This window comes from Hippoglossus hippoglossus, chromosome 7, assembly GCF_009819705.1.
Source record: "Hippoglossus hippoglossus isolate fHipHip1 chromosome 7, fHipHip1.pri, whole genome shotgun sequence".
NCBI lineage: Eukaryota > Metazoa > Chordata > Actinopteri > Pleuronectiformes > Pleuronectidae > Hippoglossus > Hippoglossus hippoglossus.
This window is the reverse complement of record NC_047157.1, coordinates 20,060,699-20,080,849: the sequence shown is the minus strand read 5'-3', so window position 1 is coordinate 20,080,849 and position 20,151 is coordinate 20,060,699. Positions and strand designations below refer to the sequence as shown.

General features: G+C 44.4%; 1 protein-coding gene across 3 annotated transcripts in view; it reads left to right on the top strand.

Moving 5' to 3' along the window:
- fgd (faciogenital dysplasia) overlaps nt 1-20,151 on the top strand; it is a 54,946-nt gene that overhangs the window by 8,213 nt on the left and 26,582 nt on the right. Inside the window, exon 1 of one of the 3 annotated variants that reach the window (XM_034591281.1) lies at nt 10,041-10,367. The exons of the other annotated variants lie outside the window; for them this stretch is intronic. The gene's annotated coding sequence lies outside the window, so the exon portion shown is untranslated. Of the gene's footprint in view, nt 1-10,040; nt 10,368-20,151 lie in introns of those variants that run through there. 3 annotated transcript variants of the gene reach the window in all.

The window sequence follows — 20,151 nt, the reverse complement described above, 5'->3', positions numbered from 1 at the left end:
CCCCCTCTGCTCTGCCCTTCTGTTGTCATTAACCATTGTCTCTCTCCCTCTCCTCTTCCTTCCTGTAAACCCTGCATATTGTTGGTACAGAATAAATCTGGGGTAGAGTCGATTTAGCCGCTAAGCCCCAACACTTATTTGCCGCTCTTGACATTTACACATGATTATAATTTTTTATTTAACACTTACAAAATGTGCGACGCAGCCCCTGGGCCTCTCAGTCTGCAGGAAACATTTCCCTGCTCTGTTCTTTAGTCTCAGCCTGACACAGACGAGCTCCTTTTTTTAAAACCCAGGCTGATGCTTGAACAGGCCTCTCATTTAGTTCCCTACAAGACACTGCCAGATAGTGAAAGTTGTTCTGTTAGCAGCCTTTCTCTTTTGGCAGCATTCAGTTTATGGTCCCCCTCGTTCAAAAGTCCTAACTGCCACGAGTGTGTCTTTACGAGCGTCTTGTTATGCCTCCTGTAATTTGCTGTTTTGACGAGGAAAGATGCTGCTGTCAGTGGAAAAGATTTGTGGTACATGATGAGTGCGGATTTGTTCTCCCTTCTACTGAGCTCGTGAGAATCTTCTTCTCACTCTTAAATCTCAGCTCTTTTTTACCGTCATTCATAAAACGCTGATTCAGTAGTTCATGTAATAAAGCAGGAGAAACAGCTTTTACAACCCCGTCCATGAGCCCTTTCTTCTATTCATTCAAATGTGATTTATATCAGATGTGGATCTTATTGCCGACCAGAGCAGTTTTCCATAGAAATCTCTCTACTGCTGCTCTGCTGAGTGTGCAGCAGTTATTGTACCACTAGATGGCACTGTTATGTCATTCCTGTAAAGTTATTCATCCCACCCAGCAGCAGCAGCAGAAGGAATCAGGAGACCATGAACTTCCCTTAACGTTAATTAATAATCCCTAAAGACTCCAGAGTCTCGGGGAAGGAACTCCCACAAGGTGTTGCAAATAAATTAAAGGGGTTGTTGGGTTATTATAAGAATCAAAAGCGTGAAAAAACTAATTTCAGATACATGAAGTAGTTTATCTTTCATTTCTGTTTTTCTTGTGAGTTAATAGATAGATAGGTAAAATTCTTCAGGCCTGTAAAAGGAATATTGTACTATTGAGGAGAAGACGATGGAAAAGCTTTTTGTTTTAATTGGTGCATCCAGTGATGATTTAAGGGGTCACAAGCCAAAAAGACTTGGAGTCTTTGGTTCTGCTTTCATGACCATATTTTAAAACATCTTTGTAAACAGCTGTCGAAATTGAATGTGTTTGTGAAGTTTTCTGTCCGTCATCACGACTCTGTGTCGGTTCACTGACTCTCTCTCTCTGGGCTCCAGAGAGAGGTGGAGCTCAGCAGTCGAGCTGGTCTCAGTCTGGGTGACATCGAGGTGCTTCACCTTGACCCTCGGCTATCTCCTCTGCTTTTTCCTATTATAGTCTGTGCTTCTCTGCAGCCATTTATCACCCTGTGCTACTCTGACTCTGTGATGACTTTGTGAAACAAAGTAGAACTGTCATATTATGACTCCACACCGGCAACACTCAGTGGCTGTTGTATAGTCGGTTGTCTGTCGTCCGTCCTTATGTCCGTCCCATTCTTGTGAATAACAAGTATAACTTCAAATTTGTTTCAAACGTTAGTTGGACTCAAGGCTAAACTGCTTACAGTTTGGAGGTCACAGGTCAAAGATCAAGGTCGCTGTGACCTCTCAAAAACACATTTCCTGCCTCGTGAACACATGTCTCAGTAACATCTAGAGAGGATACTGTCAGTTTTGGTACAAATGTTCACTTTGAATCAAGGACGACCTGATTAGAGTTCGGAGGTCAAAGGTCAAGATAATGTGACCTCACAAAACTATTTTTTTACCTTGTGGGTTGTCAAAGGTCACGGTGGATTCACAAAACATGTGTTTGGCCTCTTGAACAATACATTTTTACCAGTTGTCACTTGGACTTTAAGATTAACTGCCACCTGGAGGGACTGAAACTGCACTGGTTGGCGGAGGCATATAACCGCATGGCAGTAATTCTAGTCGGAGCGAGGTGTGGACTCTGATTTACCACTTTAATGGCTGCAGTTTGCGATGACTTGCATTTTCGACAGTAGTTAAGAGCTTCCCCTCTCCTCGTGTTAAGTCGTGTCACCTGAGATCCTCCTTTTGTTCTAAACTGTCAGCCGGAGGTTTGAACCTGTCGGCTTCTGCGGCCACCGCACTGCGCCGCTCCCTCTCCCGGCTCTCATCACAGGGAGGGTGCAACACCCTGCACCTAACGAGGAGATGAGAGCTACATCCACACAGATGGATCCTGTTCCTGTGGCCCGCTGCGGATTATCCTCCTCAATTTCAGGGTTTCAGCATTTTTTTTTCTTCATCAGGCTCCTAATACACTAACAAACCCTTCATTGGGTAAACATTGATCCTGAAAGGTCAAAATGTAATAAAACAAAAACTGCCATGGGCTGCTTAGGATCTGGATTTTATGGATGTGTGTTTGTGTTTGTGTGTCTGTGTGTGTGTGTGTGGTAGGTGTGTGTATAGGTGCATGCATACATGTCAGCTGGTTTTCTGAAAAACTTGCTCTCTGTCTGCTGCTTTTCATGCCTGGAGCTAAATCGTTGTAATTACTTTCTTCCAAAAATACCCTTGGAATATGAAGTACATGAGCTGGAGGTTGTTAAACTGCCATCTATCATCGCCGGACACACACACACACGCACACGCACACGCACACGCACACACACTATGCTGGTCTCCTGCAGCATGACTCTGCCGCTGTGCCCGATACACAAAAACAAAACAGCCAGACGCGACTCATCCTGCTCTAATCTATTTGACGGCTGGGTGAGAGAGCCAGCAATACACTTATAGGTAAAGCACTCATAACCACAACAAGATTCAACCCTATTACAATAAGTAGCTTGTGGGCCTGCTTCTCTTCTTTACCGACTCTCGGTGCAGGATGGCGTCATTGCTGTATCTCATTCAGTGGAAGAAATATGAGTGGACTGCTGATCTCAGTTTCAGCTGACTGAGGTATGAATGTGTTGATTCATTCACAAGAGCGAGCTTGGGATGCTTTGCATTCTGCCTTTGCTCTCACTGTCCTTTGTCTTGAAGTCACAGGCATGTCGCTGCAACTGTGCCCAGTAGGTGACTACTGTACAAAAGTTTTTTGATGCAATTCTGCAACATGGAGTTTTTATGACTCAATTAGATTTTCACCCGCTCTGTCTAGAGGCACCATTCAAACAGATATCAGTGTAAATAGCATAGATTCCCCTCCAGAGGAAGTCAGGCCAGTAAACACAGCGAGAGTTAAATATTGTTGGTTCAGTGAAGCATTGATCATTTTTCACACTGCTCTTTTGGGTGTACTTTGCTTTCCTGTGTGCGATCAATCATGTCAAATGTTGCTGGTGATAAATGCCCTCCTGTGTATTCCTTGCCTGAGATATTCCCATCAGACACACACACACACACACACACACACACACACACACACACACACACACACACACACACACACACACACACACACACACACGCACAGACCTTCGTCATCCATCACCTTCTACCCCCGTCACGCCTCGTCCTCTTAAACATGATGCAACACATGAAATCTGAGATTATAATTTTGTCCTGCAACAAAGCTAAAAATCTAAGAGAACAGTGGAAATGATATGCAGCTGAAAGGTTTCGTGTTTCTCTGCAGATGGAGTTGTTAGTGCACGTTTGCCTTCTTTTGATGCTGCGCTGGGTGACGCTAGCCGCCCTGCATCATCACACACGCTCCGTTTCTTTGACCCTGCATGGCCGATGTTCCCAAATCACTTTGTGCCAACCTTTTCCTCATTTGAACTATTTATTTTTACTCTCTTGTTTCCATCTCTGTCTGTGCTTGCACACTAATCTCTACTGAGCCGTGCATAATCATAGGCCATCTGGGCGCTGTAGGGAAAGATGAGCCTGCAGCTCATCAGATGACCAAATGCACTGTGGGTGGACACACACTCGCGTGCAGGCACTCACACACACTCGCATGCACACAGTCACACCTTTAATAGTTACAAACCATCACAGGGAGGTTCACTCGAATCACACCTTGGAAGACCACACTCAAGGACATGCACACCATGGGGTAACAGTGGGGACTACAAGGGCACTCAGTATAGAGCACATACCTCCACCAAGGCCCAACAGGCCCCTTAATTACAATCGAGCTGCAGCACATTTCACACACCAGTCCCCTAAATATGCTAAAGCTGCTTTTTTCCATCTAGATCCATGAAATATTTTATATAAAGAAAGTAAAAAGAAATTCCTGGATCCGTACCAAAATTTAATGTGTCATTCCGTGACCCACATCGCATCCTTCCACCAAGTGTCCTGGTAATCGGTCCAGTAGTTTTTGCGTATTCATGCGAACTAACCAAACCAACCAACAAAAAACGCAAACAAAACCAAGTGCTGCAGGAAAAATCAATCTCTAAATCAGTGGTTAACTATTTCTGCATTGTCCATATAGTCTTTGCTTAACAAAATAAAATAATCTGACTTCCACACAGAGATCCCATTCATATAACAACCCCCGTGTATTTATTATCTGCTGTTTCTCATATTGCTCCCCTGTCTGCAGGACTGCCTGCTTGTGTTGTCTGAGGAGCCTGAAGAAGAGCTCATCCAGATCATTACTGAACTGCTGAGTGCTGGTAAATTCTAACCTGCCCCTATGGTTCAATAGATGCAGCGTTGTAAAAAACAGGTCATACAATAAAAGATATGTGTGAGACCTTTGTAATTATATTAAAATTGTTCCACTGAGGGTGAAGTTTGAACTGGGGCAAATCATCATGTGAATATGTAATGAATTAAACCATGGAAGGTTTATCCTTGATATAAGAATCACATGGCAGCAGCTACAGTATCAAAACTTGACTAAGGTTGACTCTTAAAATTGTAGAAACTAACATAAGTCAATAGCTGTAATAACTACATCGAAAAATAGATATGTCAGACTAGTTTTTAACTGATATCACAATAACAGTTTTGTGGTATTTTATAGATAAAATATTCCGATTGGAGTGGCTCATAAAAGTTCCTTTAAATTAAAACCTGCAAGTCTTATAGCAAAGGCCATTTTGTGTGTCTCAGCTACATATTGGTGGTAGTTACAGTTTCCAGCCCTGCATGCAGCCCATCAACCCCATTTAAACCCACTAGATCTCGATTTTTATTTGGATCCGCACCAAATTGCTCAAAATAATCAATACCAACCCCCATGTTGTGTTTTTCATCAACACTCACACATAATTCTCTAAGAAATCAAGGAAATTGTTGAAAATATGATCTCTCTATGTTAAAATGAATCCCAGATCCGCCCCCGATCCAGATCTGCACCAAAATTGAATGGCTTCTTTCCTGGCGTGTACCGTATCCTTCCACCAAGATTCGTGGGAATCCGTCCTGTGGTATTTGCCTCATCCTGCAGACAAACAAACAAACAGCAGTGAAAACATAACCTAATTGGCGGAAGTAATCATTGTATGTACATCTAAATCTGATGCCCTTATATCACTATATTGATATAGAAACATATAGACACATGTTTACAAATATTTATTATTGAATTCAGACTTTGCGGTTGACGTTTTTGTGGCAGACATTTCTATATTACTTTAAATATTCAATTCAGGATCATTTTCTTGATCTCCTTGATATTTTCTTTGCTCTTTCAGTGAACCGCTCTCTCCTTCCCCCCCATTTCTGACTCCCCCACACACCCCAGGGCCAAACACCCACAGACGACATGGGACCAGTGTAGTAATATAATTTCCAGACCTTATACCACCACCAGTTAGCTCTGCTCTAACAACGTGCAGCAGCATAGTCTATAGTGTGTTGTCTTTCCATCGGGGGGGTAACACAGATAGTGGGATTATGCAGACCCAAGTCTCTTTGTAATTCAGATTAGACCTCTGTACTCCAGGAGGATAGCTTTAATTATTAATAACGAGTCTCCTCTGGGTGAAATATTAATGAATTCTTCTTTAAAGAGAGGTTCTGACGCCTAAGAGAGGGAGGAGGACTGGAGCCTAATTTAAAACATCTCTTTGATCTTTATATCTGAATGTTTGAGGAGTTAAGGTAAAGATGACACATGTATGTGAGCGGACAGATGGAATGACTGCTGAAGATATTTTCATTCAAGGACAAAAGAAGTATAGCATAGCATTTAAATTTGACACAGGAGATCACCTGTCGTTATTCATATCTCCAACCAAACCCTGTTTCCGTCTGAAAGCTCCAATTGATCCGCGCAATGAATGGTTGTGAGTGTAATTCCCCTCAGAGAAACCTGATCCACAGGCTCAGTGAGTCAACATGAATGTGTGTCAGGAATCGTGGAAGACTCTGTGCAGCTGCCTTAACGGTGTCCTTCCTCGACCTCTGTCCTCCGCTGAGGTTTGTCTGGATGTTGTGTCTCGCTGCCACTCGGGGACCTTCACAGACGTGTGAACATTAAAGCTGTTCGTTTTCCCAGCGTGAGCTCGTGTGTCTCTCTCTTCTGAATGTGTGTGTGTGTGTGTGTGTGTGTGTGTGTGTGTGTGTGTGTGTGTGTGTGTGTGTGTGTGTGTGTGTGTGTGTGTGTGTGTGTGTGTGTGTGTGTGTGTGTGTGTGTGTGTGTGTAGATGTATTCATACGTGCGCCTGCCTGTGTTGTCTTTCTGTGTGAGGGCTCTTAGGAAAAATCCTGGAGTCGGGTCAACATGCTGTGGAATGTGAATTGTCTCCATGACAACAGCCCAGTGTCCTCCTTCCGGCTCTCATCCACAGGGCTCATGCTGAGGCCGCCAAACCAAGTGTGCCGAGGCATCAACGCCACCGATCTGAGCTATTTAAAGAAAATACTTATTTATCTATGCTGATTTCTGTACCAGGTCCCGTCTGACTCAAGCTGGACTAATAATTTATTCCTGCAGTGTGTGTGTGTGTGTGTGCATGTCGATGTAGTATTTTGCATATTGTTGAAGGCGTTGCTGTGCACGTCTCTGTGTTTATTACAGAGCCATGAAGTCACGGCGGGTGTTGAACCGTGACATCATACGCTTCGATATCTGGAGCGTAATCCACAGACAGAAGAGCAAACGTAGTTTCCAGATTTGTTGTCGCTGTCTCATTGGCTGTCCTCGATTCTGACATTAAACAGGGAAAATATATACACATCAATTTTTAATGTATGAACACCAGGCGATGAGTCGTATTTCCCCTCCCTGTGTAATAGAGGGATGGAAGGGTGTGTGTGTGTGTGTGTGTGTGTGTGTGTGTGTGTGTGTGTGTGTGTGTGTGTGTGTGTGTGTGTGTGTGTGTGTGTGTGTGTGTGTGTGTGTGTGTGTGTGTGTGTGTGTGTGTGTGTGTGTGTGTGTGTGTGTGTGTGTGGTGATCCCACTGAGCAGATGGGTGGCAGATGCCCTCCTTAGGTCAGTAGAGCGGAGAAGGTTTAGACTAGTCGTGAATATACCAGCGAGTTTGAGACGGAGTCGGCAAATAATCACACACACAAGTTTCCTCTCAGATGAACTGGGATCATTGTTGTAATTAGTGAGAGTGGTAACGCTCGACAGACGGACAGAAGAACTGTGCCAGCTTGTTTCATTTCCTCTGTCGGTTACTTTCTCTTCCTGACTCCCTGTCTATCTTTGTGATCTTATTCCAGGCCGTGACATGGAGATCTTCCAGTTGCCCCCCTTTTTAAAGCCGAGTTCTACCTTGAGCAGCGATCTCCTTCGCACGAAATAAAAAGCGGTAACAAGGTGGTGAGAGGTTCGACATTCCTCCCCAACCCACAGCTCACATTCCTCTCTTTGGTGTAAAGAGGGGGCACGAGCACCATGCCTCATTAGATAACCCACAAAGGCAAGGCTCTATTCTTATGTGAAATGGGTTTTCCCCGGTATTTGGATTGCCCCTCAGGGCGACCGCGGTGCCGAGTCTCTATCTCGTCTTTTCCCCCTGATGTGAGAATATTACACCTTCGGCTTGTGGATTGAGCAGCCTGCTTTATTGCTGTGGAGAGCAGCACCTGTTCCCCCCTGTCCGGTGCGATGCATAATTCACTGTGCCGAGAATTTCAATCAGTTCAGCAAGAGGTGGCCTATATAACAAGCTGCTGGAGGTGAGGGGGTTTACTCGGGAGGCTGTAGTTATTGCCGCTGTTTCAACAGGAGGACAAGAGGATCAATCAGGGCCCATTTTAACCCAGTGTCAGTCGCACTCAACTCGCCTACAATTTTAAAGCTTCTGCGTTTCCTGAATCTAAATCCAACACAGCCACCCATCCCCCTCTTTACATTCCCCCTGTCTTCCGCTTCTCTCCTCACACTCAGCGTTTAAAGCTCTGTTATCATTTTGGAACAGGGGGTCTTCCAGTGGTGTTTCCATGGTTATCGGTGGCATTCGCCTGTAGGTTCAGAGCCGGTGTCGGGCGATGTCACCCCGTCTTTCAGGCCCATGTCACCCCAACTATTGAGCAGGATGAGGGGGAGCACAGTGAGATATGGAGAGGGGGGGGTTGGCTGTAATTATATGTGCATATGAAGTGGGTTGGAGCAGCTTGGGCGCGTCACCCTGGCAGCTTTTGTGATCCTCGTGTCTGTGGGGGGAAGTCGCACACGGATGTACTCCCCAGAGACTTGTGGTAAAGAGGATCCTCAAGGGATACAGCAACATTACTCATCTTCATATTTCAGAAATACAAATTATTTTCAAGGAAAGTAAGAGTCAACACAAACACAATTTGAAAATACTTTTGATCTATTGAGTTATTTGTTATTTATATTAGTATTTACAAAACAAGAAAAGAACTGAAACTGTCATTTGATTAACAGATTGCTCAAAAAATATGAACAATAAGCAACTAGAATCTTGATAATCGATGAATCAATTCCTTCGTTTAACAAGACAAATTGCCAACCATTTGTTAAATGTTCTTAAATCTGAGTATTTGCTGTGTTTAATATCATTGCAATTTAAATTTCCTTATCTTTTGGCGAAAAACCATTGATTTGAAAACAAATTCTCTATTTTATGACATTCTATTGACTAAATTATTACTTAACTAGAAGGGCACCTAGAAAACCCATACCTCCACCAACAGTCCCCTAATGAAACCACATTTAAATTCACTAGATTTGCTTTTTAACCTTGGATCTGCACCAGTATAAACATCAGTCCCCTTGACATGCCTGATTATTTTAATCAGGATCCATGAATTGTTCTCTGAGAAATCAAGGAAAATGTTGAAAAAACGCCAAGTTAACACAAAGTTCAAGAACATGAAAAGAAATATGGATACGGCCCCTGACCACCAAAATGTAATAGATCTTCCCCTGACCAATACCGCATCCTTCCACCAAGTTTTTGGGAAATCAGTTGTGTAGTTTTTGCAGAATCCTTCTAAATAACTAATAAACAAACGTAGAATAAAACGTAACCTCCTTGGTAGTGGTGAGAATACACACCATGTTTTCAACAATTACCTGATGATTCCTCCAAAACGTCCCCCCCAACCTCTCCAGCTCACACACACACACCCACTCTCTCATGCAACAACTGTGCCGACACACCCACTGATACTTACACACACTTCCCCCATCTTTCATGCAGCCACTTCTTTTCCTCTCTCCCTCCTCCACTCATCTCTCTCTCTCACTTAACTCTCCCCTCCCTCTCCATCCACCCCTCTCCACCCTGCTCCCCGCCTTGCTCCCCTCCTCATGCCGCCAGGCCGGGCCCGTCATTAGTTTCCATGGTGACAGTTGGGAGGCATTATTGCCGGCTGAGAACTGCTCCTGGGTCTCTTTTGAGAGCGGCGGCGGCGCAGGCATTGTTCACTCCGCTCCTCTGAATGGTGTGGGGATCAGGACAGGGAGAACGCAGAAAAAGGAGGAGCGCATTTTTTTTTGGGTGCTGGGGGGAGAGAGAGAGGCAGGGACAGCGTAGTGGTGGGTGAAGGGGAGGAGGAGGAAGGGAGGAGGAGGAGGAGAGTGAGAGAGAGCGAGCGAGCGAAAGAGAGAGAGAGAGAGAGAGAGGCAGCGTGGTGTTTGGAGAGAGTCGCTGAGGGAAGAGGAGTAGTAGAAGCAGTAGCAGACTCATGTCGCCTCCCTGAGAGCTGTAATAAACCAGGCTCCTCTCACAGCCTCCTCGTGGCTCGGTGCTGAACCCGATCGGACTCTGCTTTGATATTTATTTTTACTGTTTATGTTTGTGTCGCGCTGCAAGAGACGAAAAGGATCTGCAGAGATTTCAGACGGAGGGCGAAAACAGAGGCACCGGAGGCAGATGGCAAACTGAGTTCAGTTGGTGAGTTCTGCTGCTTCATCGTGTGCCTGTAGTAGATCTGCATGTGTATTCATGTGGGAAGGAACATGTGCAGACTTGAGCTTTGCATAAAGATGCGTCTTGCTTTTTGGTTTATATGAATTTCAGTGTGTATGAGTGAATTCAGGTGGTGCTGCCTTACAACAAAATCAATGTTTTCATGTGTCTGGGTTATGTTTGGGTGCGTGGGCTTGCAGCTGTCTGCTGAATGTGGGCTAATTCTCGCTGTCCTCTGAAATATACATGCCAGTCTGCATGTTTTATTCAGATGGTACATTGGGGGCAATTTTCCGCTGCCTTGATTCCGGGATCCCCTGCGATGTGGTTTTTTTTCAGGGAATTTGTGCGAGGGACAGCGTCAGTTGTGTTTTGGTTCTAGTTTGTTTGGTTTTCTCTTTCATCTGCAGCTCGGTGTGTAATTAGGAGTGAGAGCTGAGCCCTCTGGCTCCTTGAGCGAGTGATGTGCGGTGAGTAATGTAGTGGGAAGCAAACAGCGCTGATGTTTTTCGGATCACTGCCCTTGAGGTGCCGTTCCGATAAAGCTGCACTCCAGATTATTTTTACATCGACAGTCTTACAACTTCCAGTCAATACACGGTGACGACCACTACCAGCTCGATGATGTCATAGCATGGCAGCGTGACAGTGATTTCAAAGATAATTTGAAGCTTAACTGATCAGCCAGTGCCGGTGAATTGTATTATCTTACTCACCGCTAGTATGTCAGTGTTTGTATTCAGTGTCTTTTTTCTCTCTTGCTGGTGCACTATAATTTAGCTGACTAGGGAGTTGTCTTGAGGAGCAGGGAGTCTGAGTGTTTCCATGACGACCGGCAGCAGCTGTGCGAGTGTGTGGCAGACATTGTGGCATCGCCCTAGAGACGGCGAGACTCGTTCTAATCAACGACCTTTTGACCCAGATCAATGGGGTGGTGCTGAGCCAAGCAGCTACAGGATCTGCCTGACATATATACTGTAGCACGACGCCAGGGGTGCACAGCTGCTTACGCGTTTCCTGGAACGTTCGCTGGCGACAGAGCCGTCTGATCCTCTTAACGTTGGGGTAGAATTTGTGTAGAAGCAGGCGTCTCATATATCAAGGTTAATCGTGTCCATTAGATGGATTTATTTTAAGAGTAATTGAATTATGACGTCTGAATATCCAAGTCCCTGTTGGTTATGTTTTTGTTGAAGTGCCATGTGAAGCAGGACTTTGAAAGAAGAAGTCCCCAACGTAGAGTAAAAAGCTGGAAAGCCAAATTATAGCTGAATACCTGTTTAGCATATATTAGCTTTAGCATACAAGTTTCCAAACGCTCCTAAACATCAGTGTCCAAATGACTGATGCTTTTCTTCAAGTGCAAAGTTCTTAAATCTGCTGAAGATGAACAGCTTTAAAATAAAGAATGAAGTCAGCAGAAGAAGAACATCGGTGGCCCTTAGTCGAAAAACTAACAGAATCAGCACCTCTGCACCACAGTCTAAACAAAAACAGATTGTCAAGCTACGGACCCAGTAAGCTGGCATTTATGGCTGCCATGTAGAGGGCCTGCACTCAAGGCCGCCACACAAAGACTCCCACAGTTAACCTCGTGTGAAAGGCAAAGTCCCAGAACCCCTGGGCCCTGGAAAAAGTAATGAGTCATGTTTCACCCTTTTTCCTGCGTCTGAACAGGTTTATACTTTTAGAGAAAACCAAAGGAAAAGGAAGTCTTCAGCCCACAGTGTCCACAACTATTTCATACTTTACAGGGGCAGGTCTGTTATATGTGCAAAGAGCCATGATATATGAGCTATTAGTTCGGATGATTATCCTGCATCTTTAAACTTCAGTTAAAAACTTCTTTCGTCCACCTCATGTAGATGTGGTATAAACTCATTAAACCCAAACTTGAGGGTTTCTCTTCATTTGATGGTTATATCGAGACGAAGGATGAGCTTCCTGTTGCTCAGAGATTCCGGAGAAGCGATCAAGCCGCACACAAACAAAATGCAAATACCATGTTTAACAGTCATCCTGATTACTGTGCTCCATCACACTGGTAATTTAAACCCACGACTTCCTTTTAACACAGGGCACGTCCGCCATGTTCCTCTGGTGTTGGCACAATAATTATAGAAATCAAGCGATCTTGCTGCTGGAACCGTGACTGGAGATGACAGAGCAAATTTTATGTGACTCATCTTTCAGCCAGTTGCACACAGCACAGTCTGGTAGTTCACTATTTACATAGATGTTTGCATACTGATACCAGCAAATGCTGATATCTTTCTAAAAATACCGGTCCCAGCGAAGAGTAGGCAAATCTGTGTATCAATACATTTCCATGGACTATTGTATTATGTATTGTTATATATTATGTACAGTACGTATTAGATTTATGAAACTGCAATTTTCTTTTTACCAGAAATCACTTCTTCTTTGCAGTAGTTGCACGGTACTGTCGCTGGCTTTGTTAGCTATCACCCAGCAAGATGGTAAAAACTTCACGCTCGAAAGTCCCACACGTAAAACAGTGGCGTGTGCCGTATATCTGTTCTTTTCAAACTCGATGATAAAAGTTCCGTGGCATTCATTCTCACTACTTGTATTCCAAAGGGTTCAATATGAGCCTGACATCAATGATAGCAGTCATCACTTCCATACAGGGTTAGCAGCATACAGCTGTTAACATGTTGTTAAGTTGTAATAAGTTGTTATTTCTCCAATGCACCGGTATCAGATCAGTACTGAAGGAAACACGTCATCGTAACATCTCTACTGACATTCTTCAGGGTTGGACAGTTAAAAGTCACAACAGTTTTGTTTTCGAGTGTCATGTTTGTCCTTGTGTCTTTGTGTCTCTGCGTGCGTGTGTCCCTTCCTTCTCCACTGGGTCTGTGCAGCCAGTCAGAAAGTGTTAGGAGCTCTTTTGTCTCCGCTGAAGCATGTGTGTTGTCTTTTGTATGAGAGTTTGTCATTAGACAGGAGGATGAATAGAGAAAATCACACACGCGCTCACAAACAACACTCCCCTCCTGCCAAACTCAATCACAGCACTAACTTACATCTTTTAATCTGACCTCTGTCTGGGGAGTGTCAGTGCGTGGGGGGGGGGGCTGTTTGCATCCTAAAATGCATTTAAAAACCCTCGCTCACTTCAAAAGCTCATATGGTTTCAGTGTTAATGCTGACACTGTCTTTGTAGTTTGTGTCCCACTGCTGTGGAGAGGATCAGAGATGTCTTCCAGTGGCCAGTAACAAGATATTTATTGAATTTCTGCTGCAGGGCATCGTGGGAGTGCATGCACAGTACATGTGTGCATCTGTTTTTATGTCCCTGTGTGCTTGTTTATGTGCGTTCGCTCATGTGAGCTACTGTTTTCTTTTTAAATATACTTTCCTTTAGGGATGTTTGACTGGAAAATCCTTCCCTGCCACGTTCACATCGGGGGGGAACATTACCGTCTCCTCATAAAGTGGAAAGTCAGTACCTGTGTACACAGGGAGCAGGGGAGCTACCATAAATGGTAAATTTCAGGACAGTAAGCTGCTCCCAGTGATCTTGCTGTTTTTTTTTGTCCTCTAAGCTTGAGGGAAAGAGAAGCAGAGGAAAGAGAAAGAATGTGATTGGCTTGTATTCATGAAATATTTACTGATTTCAAGCATTTTGTTTTAGAAAAAAATCTTTTCATGTCAAATTCCCCCCCCCAGGGATGTACAGAAACAGCTCTCGTCCCCGGGGCTGTTTCTATACATCCCTGCCGTTGACCCATAGACTCCCATGTAGCGGCAGTTATGGAAGTCCTCTATAATTGGGCGCTCTTTGATCAATCCTCGCCTTTCCCTTCAGACCCCCTTCAGAGACAAGCTGTTGCAGGTAACTCAGGTAACAGATGACAGAGCTGCAGGCGAATGCAGCTCAGTCTAAATTCAACGAGGACGTGCCCACGGTCAAAGACAACATAAAAGACAGTTACGAGCAGGGTAGAATGTAAATGATCCCACTACAAAGTGTATTTTATGACAAATGTGTGTGTAAAGTTTTTGGTTCTTATACATATTTTATTTTTGACATTTCTTTAAAACAAATTGTAATTTATTCTCCTGCTTTTTCTTGTGTCCCTGACGGTGTAGCCCTTGTTTTAATGCAGTGCAAGCAAGAAAGGAATCATACCTGCTATAAACAGAGCCTCCCATGGGTCGTGTGGTAGGAGTCGTCTGCAAAAAAAATAGAAATCCGTGTGCATGCACGGATTAATAAACCGTGCACACATAAATAAACCGTGCGCGCTTTGGGACATGCACATTAAGCAGATTCATTGATAAAACAATCTTTAATAATATAGCCTTATACTGAGATCCTTTATTTTACATACGAGGTGACGAAAGAATCCCTAGTTGTGACTAATCAGGAAATGCATAATGGATGGATAATGGGTGTAAACTCATGTTAGGTGAGAGGGTCAGATGGATTACAGCACACTCATAATAAACTGAGTTCATCTCTTTAGCACAGATAGTGTAGCCCTGAGATCTATTAGCAGTGGGTTAGAATACCCACATTGGAAACCAGCTTCCTATACTCGACTGTAAAGATGTATAAGAGGCCGACTCTGGCTGAGCTGTTGTCTCCTGTGTGGGCAAACTAACATGTCTGTGAGCGCTGCAGTGCGGCGCTGTAAAGGGGAAAGTACTGGAGCCATTAGAGAGGAAATAGGAGCCTTTATTAGTCTGTCTAGTGTACACCTGGCTTCTATAACAGGCCTCGCCTTGTACAGTGTGTGTGTGTGCGTGTGCGTGTGCGTGTGCGTGTGCGTGTGCATGTGTGTGTGTTCCTGGTATGTCTTGGCTTCTTGCTCTCGTGTCTTAGCTAATTCTGTCCACCTCAAACCTCAGCCTGAGAAGCTTTCTGTGATTTAAAGTTTCCATTCAAGACTCTTCTTGCACAACATGATAATTTCGTCTTCTCCCTCTTCGGCGTTTAAAAGTATTCTCAGCTTTCAAAGAGGAGTGACTCATCATTTATAAGTGCAGCCCAGTGAACTATAGTGTCAAACACTTTGTTCACGAGTTCAGACGGGCTGACAGGAGCTGCTCGCCTCATATGCTCCTTGCCGTAAAGCTCCAGTTGCTGACGCTGGCGTTTCTAGAGCCAAGTGACATTTTGAAAATGATCCTGACGTCAAAGAAGACGCATCTGTGTCCAGCGCACACTGACCTTTTTGTCTGTGTGGTGTGTTGGTCTGAGTCCAGTGTATGTCAGCACAGAGGAGCAGTGACAGGGGAGGAGACAGAGCTTAACCCCCTGTTCCTCAGCCTCAGCAGCCCAGCCCTGTACAGCCACACACCCATTCTGCATCAGACCAACCAGACTGCACTGAGCTGGACGGGAAGGGGGCAACATATTGACCTGTGCTGGGCAGGGCTGTCCCGCTCTGGGACCTTTTGACTGTCAGCAGCCTCATAGTCACTCCCCTCCACATGCTGACATCCATCCTGCCTGGAACAGATGCAGGGGGGTGTGGTAGCGTCCGCGTCCGCGTCACCTATACTACCTCACAGCTCACAGGATGGAGGCCGAGCAAAAGTTGGGATTGAGTTGGTCAGAAGTAGGATCAGAGGAGGATTTACAAGAACAGGGTTAGGGTGAACATCTCAGAAAACATTAGAATTTTCCACAGACCAAGGTGACATTCTCTGAAGATATTCATCAAGTTTATAATCATGCATTAAAAAGATAAATATAAAATCCCCACATTTGAAAATCAAAAAAATGATAAAAGGGATTATTTGATGATCAGAATATTTCTGTCACCTAACTTTTGTGTTTTTGTGACTCATCCATCAGTGGGACAGATGAATGGTTTAACTAAAACAACATTGTTCAGTTTTAGCTGTGGACACATGCACCATCAGAACAATATTCACATTACACCCGGGACCTTCTCCTCGTTCTGAATAGAATACAAACGCCTCTTTTCCAACAAACACGTTCGTATGTAAACTGGAAAACTGAGCCCAGTGGACGTGATCTACACAAACCACTTCCTCTCTCTGTTGGGGGAAACCATGGTTTTCCAGAGGTGTAATTCTGTGGCCGTTAGAGTTGTGTTTTGGTCGCCGGTGAAATGTTCTCTCCCTGTGTGGGTTTGCGTTTTATTTGGGAAAGGGAGCGATTTGTTCGGCCGTGTTTTTGGTAGCTGCTGAGTGTTTTTCTGTGGTCACGCTGTAAAACGTTAGCAGCAACAATGTTGACATGAGCCAAAGTAATTTTGTGGTGTGTGCTGCATTTGGGGTTGTGTACGGTTAAGCAGCCAGACTGAGCGACACAGGCATGTGCATGTTTACATGTGTATGCATACACATGTGTTAATGTGCATGTAAGCATGAGGCGGGGGGGAGTGTTGTTTGCCCCTGGAGACACTGTATTTAACATGCAGCAACGCCTAAGTCATCAATCAATCAGCAATTAATCAATCCTGCAGTCGGCCACATGATCCGTTTTTAACTGGTTGTGTCCACCGCAGTGATTGGTTGATCCCACCAATCAATACATGACAAAATAATCAATACACTCACACGTCAGCACAAAGAGTCATCGGGTCTGGATCCCGGATATTAAAATCCTCATTACAATATGGCTTTCTTCGAACAGGGGATGATTGAAATTAGTTTTGAAAATGCTATTTCAGGCTCTGGGGGTTGGTGACTCATGAAGCAGACCTGTGTTTGTCCAGACCTCCCCCCACTCCCTGTGGGGATGGAAAGAGCTGGACTATTTTTTTCCAGCACCAGCAGTTAGATTTTTTTTTTTGTCTTTCTGCTGGTGAAGGTGTGTTAGTGTTTTAGTAAAAATGGACTGAGAGGAAGAGACGGGATCCTGCTCAGTTGTTTTTTCATTTTTTCCCCCAGTTAATTGTTGTGCAAATCTTCCAGTAACACAGTGAAAGCCGCCATTGACAAGGGCTACAGTAAGCTTCAGTAGTTTCTGGGACAGTGAGGCAGTCATCTCCACGGGCAGGTTTGCAAACCCCCTTGTTCTGCTGTGTGTGTCTGCCCTAATTGCCAATCTGTGGCTGCTTCCTTTACAGTAAATGCTCTGGGCTACCGTGCTGCACTGCATCCAGACAAACAGAGGCCCACCTCTCTGCACTGAGCCTCATAAAAGTCCTGTTGTGTGTATGTGTGTGTGTGTGTGTGTGTGTGTGTGGGGGGGGGGGTGCTTTGAGTGAATGTGAGAGGCCGGAGGGCCGAATTTCAGAGGCCACTTGTTAATGTGCAGCGAGTCACGAGTTCGGTGATAAACATGAAATTTGAATCATCCCCCCACTATGTCCTCACATCATCATGCCAATTGCTGTAAACTCTGAGTGTTTCTCCACTGACTTGTACTGTATCTGTGAATCTGAAACTGTGGGGCTTCGAGTCACTCTGCAGGAACAAGGTCAGCGACTGTGTCATCGCTCACCCACAGCATTTTTTCTGTCCGGCCGACAAGGACACCGCAGCGTCTGGGGAATAAAGACGAGAGCAGGACCGATGACATAAAATCAGCTGATAGGAGCGTTTCACAGACAAAGGATTATCATGTTCTCCGATTTCTGCTGATATGAAAGGTTTTATTTTACAGAACAAACGATGCAGTAAAGACGGGCATTTATAGTTAAAATATGAATAATACAATTTAGGTTATTAATTTACATGCTATATATTTATTATTATTATTATACATTTTATGGTTGAACTGTAAAGTACTAACCACCACCTGGTAGCCCGGTCCTCCACAGGCAGAGGCCTGATTCCTCCTACAGCAGCCGTGGGTTCAGTTCTGACCTTTTTCAACGTGTCTTCCTCCATTATCTCTCTCTCTCCATTTCACGCTCATGTCGATAAAGGTGAAACACCTGAAAAACTACCAAAGAAAATAATACTAGTCACCAATTACATTTCATTCTCATATAAGGGTTTGATAACTACATCTCAGGAATCATTGGAAATGAATATATGTAAATCGCTATTAGACTCGCTATTAGAAAACATAGAAACACTACTCTTTGACCCACGTGTGTGTTGGTTTTACTGGTGACCGTAATGAACACTGAATGGTCAGAGGACAACGGCCACAGTTGTTAATTCATTTGACATTTTTAAGTCCACCTTTGTCTGAGCTGTACGTCCACTGAAAGAAGAAAGTCGTTCTTTATGGTTCACTGTGACCCGCTCGCTATATTAGCTATATATATCAGCGGTGTTGCCATGGCAATAGCCTCCTCTTTGGTTTCTCGGGGCTCGCTGATGGAGAGTCTTTCTCCACTAACTTGATTTTGTCGGGGCTCTTCAAGGATGATGCCACTCTGATATTAACTCGTCTGTCTTTATGTGTTGAGCTCTCTGCACTTGTTGACAGTTACAATGTGTTATTACAGGAACAGAAAACAGATGGGTCTATTTTTCCACACTGTATTTACAGCTTTGTAATGTGCTCGCATCACTTTTCTTATACCACTGCCATCATCCATGCTTTTTATTAAAGCCGCTCAACTTTACTTCAACTCGTCCCACACTTATTCTTTGCTTCTGCAAGAGTAGCCTGCAACCTTCTTCAACACTTTCCAGCCGCCCACCGCCTCCTCTTCCTCTTTTCAGCCTCCCTGTCTCTGCCTCGTCTCATCCCCACAGAATTTCGTGGCGTTAATCTGTGGGAGCTGTTGAAATCCTCCTATTTAGTGTGGGAGACATGTCAGTGAGCGTGCTGTGCCCACTGGCCTGATTTAGGGGGAAGAAGACAGACTTAACAAGATGACTTTCCCCACCCACCCCCCTCCTCCGCTCCCCCCAGCCCCTGGGAAGCCATTACACCAGTGAAACTCGAGGCACTTCTATTTCTTAAACAGCACAACACGTATTTACCACAGGAGGCTCCACGCTCACAGAGAGATTGGCAAACAGAAAGTGACTGGTTATGATAACAGAGTGTGAAGAGAAATATAAGAATGTAGATCTGTAATCTGGGGCCAGATGCTGGGATGTGATTGCGTAGCTGTTGATCCTCATGTACTTGTGATTGTGTGTGTGTGTGTGTGTGTGTGTGTGTGTGTGTGTGTGTGTGTGTGTGTGTGTGTGTGTGTGTGTGTGTGTGTGTGTGTGTGTGTGTGTGTGTGTGTGTGTGTGTGTGTGTGTGTGTGTGAGAGTGTGTGAGTGTTACTCTAAGGGAAGTCTGCTGATTGTCACAGATTGAGGATCTGTCCTGCAGCAGATCCTGGAGCAGCTGCAGTGTGTTTGTGACATAGATCCTCTCAAAGTAGATCTATTCTTTCTGATAGATGGTGAATGACTGATGTTCGTTAATCAGACAAAACAAGACATTCGAAAATGGCACTGTCCTGGTATTGTACTGACAAAAAGTTTATTTGAAAAAACAACTGTCAGATTCATCATTAATTTAAATAATCGTTCAATTAAAATAATAATTCCTATCTCAAAGTATCAACATCCCCCCCTGCAGGCTTGTGAGGTGGCTGTGAAAGGTTTGTGGATTTGTCCTTCGCTGAGCTCAGCTGCTGCGTTCAGACTCAACTCTCGTCCGTTATGATGGATTCCAACACTCATCAATTTTTATGGTGGCAAAATGTCCACAGCAGCTTCTCAAACCACTCATCCAGCTGCTCAGTCTACTTCTCTAGTCTGCGACTGAATGCTTTGTGTGTTACGTGCAGACAAAATGACTTTCACACTGTTGTTATAGTAACTCTCTCAATCCTTATGTCAACTGTGTGAGGTCTCT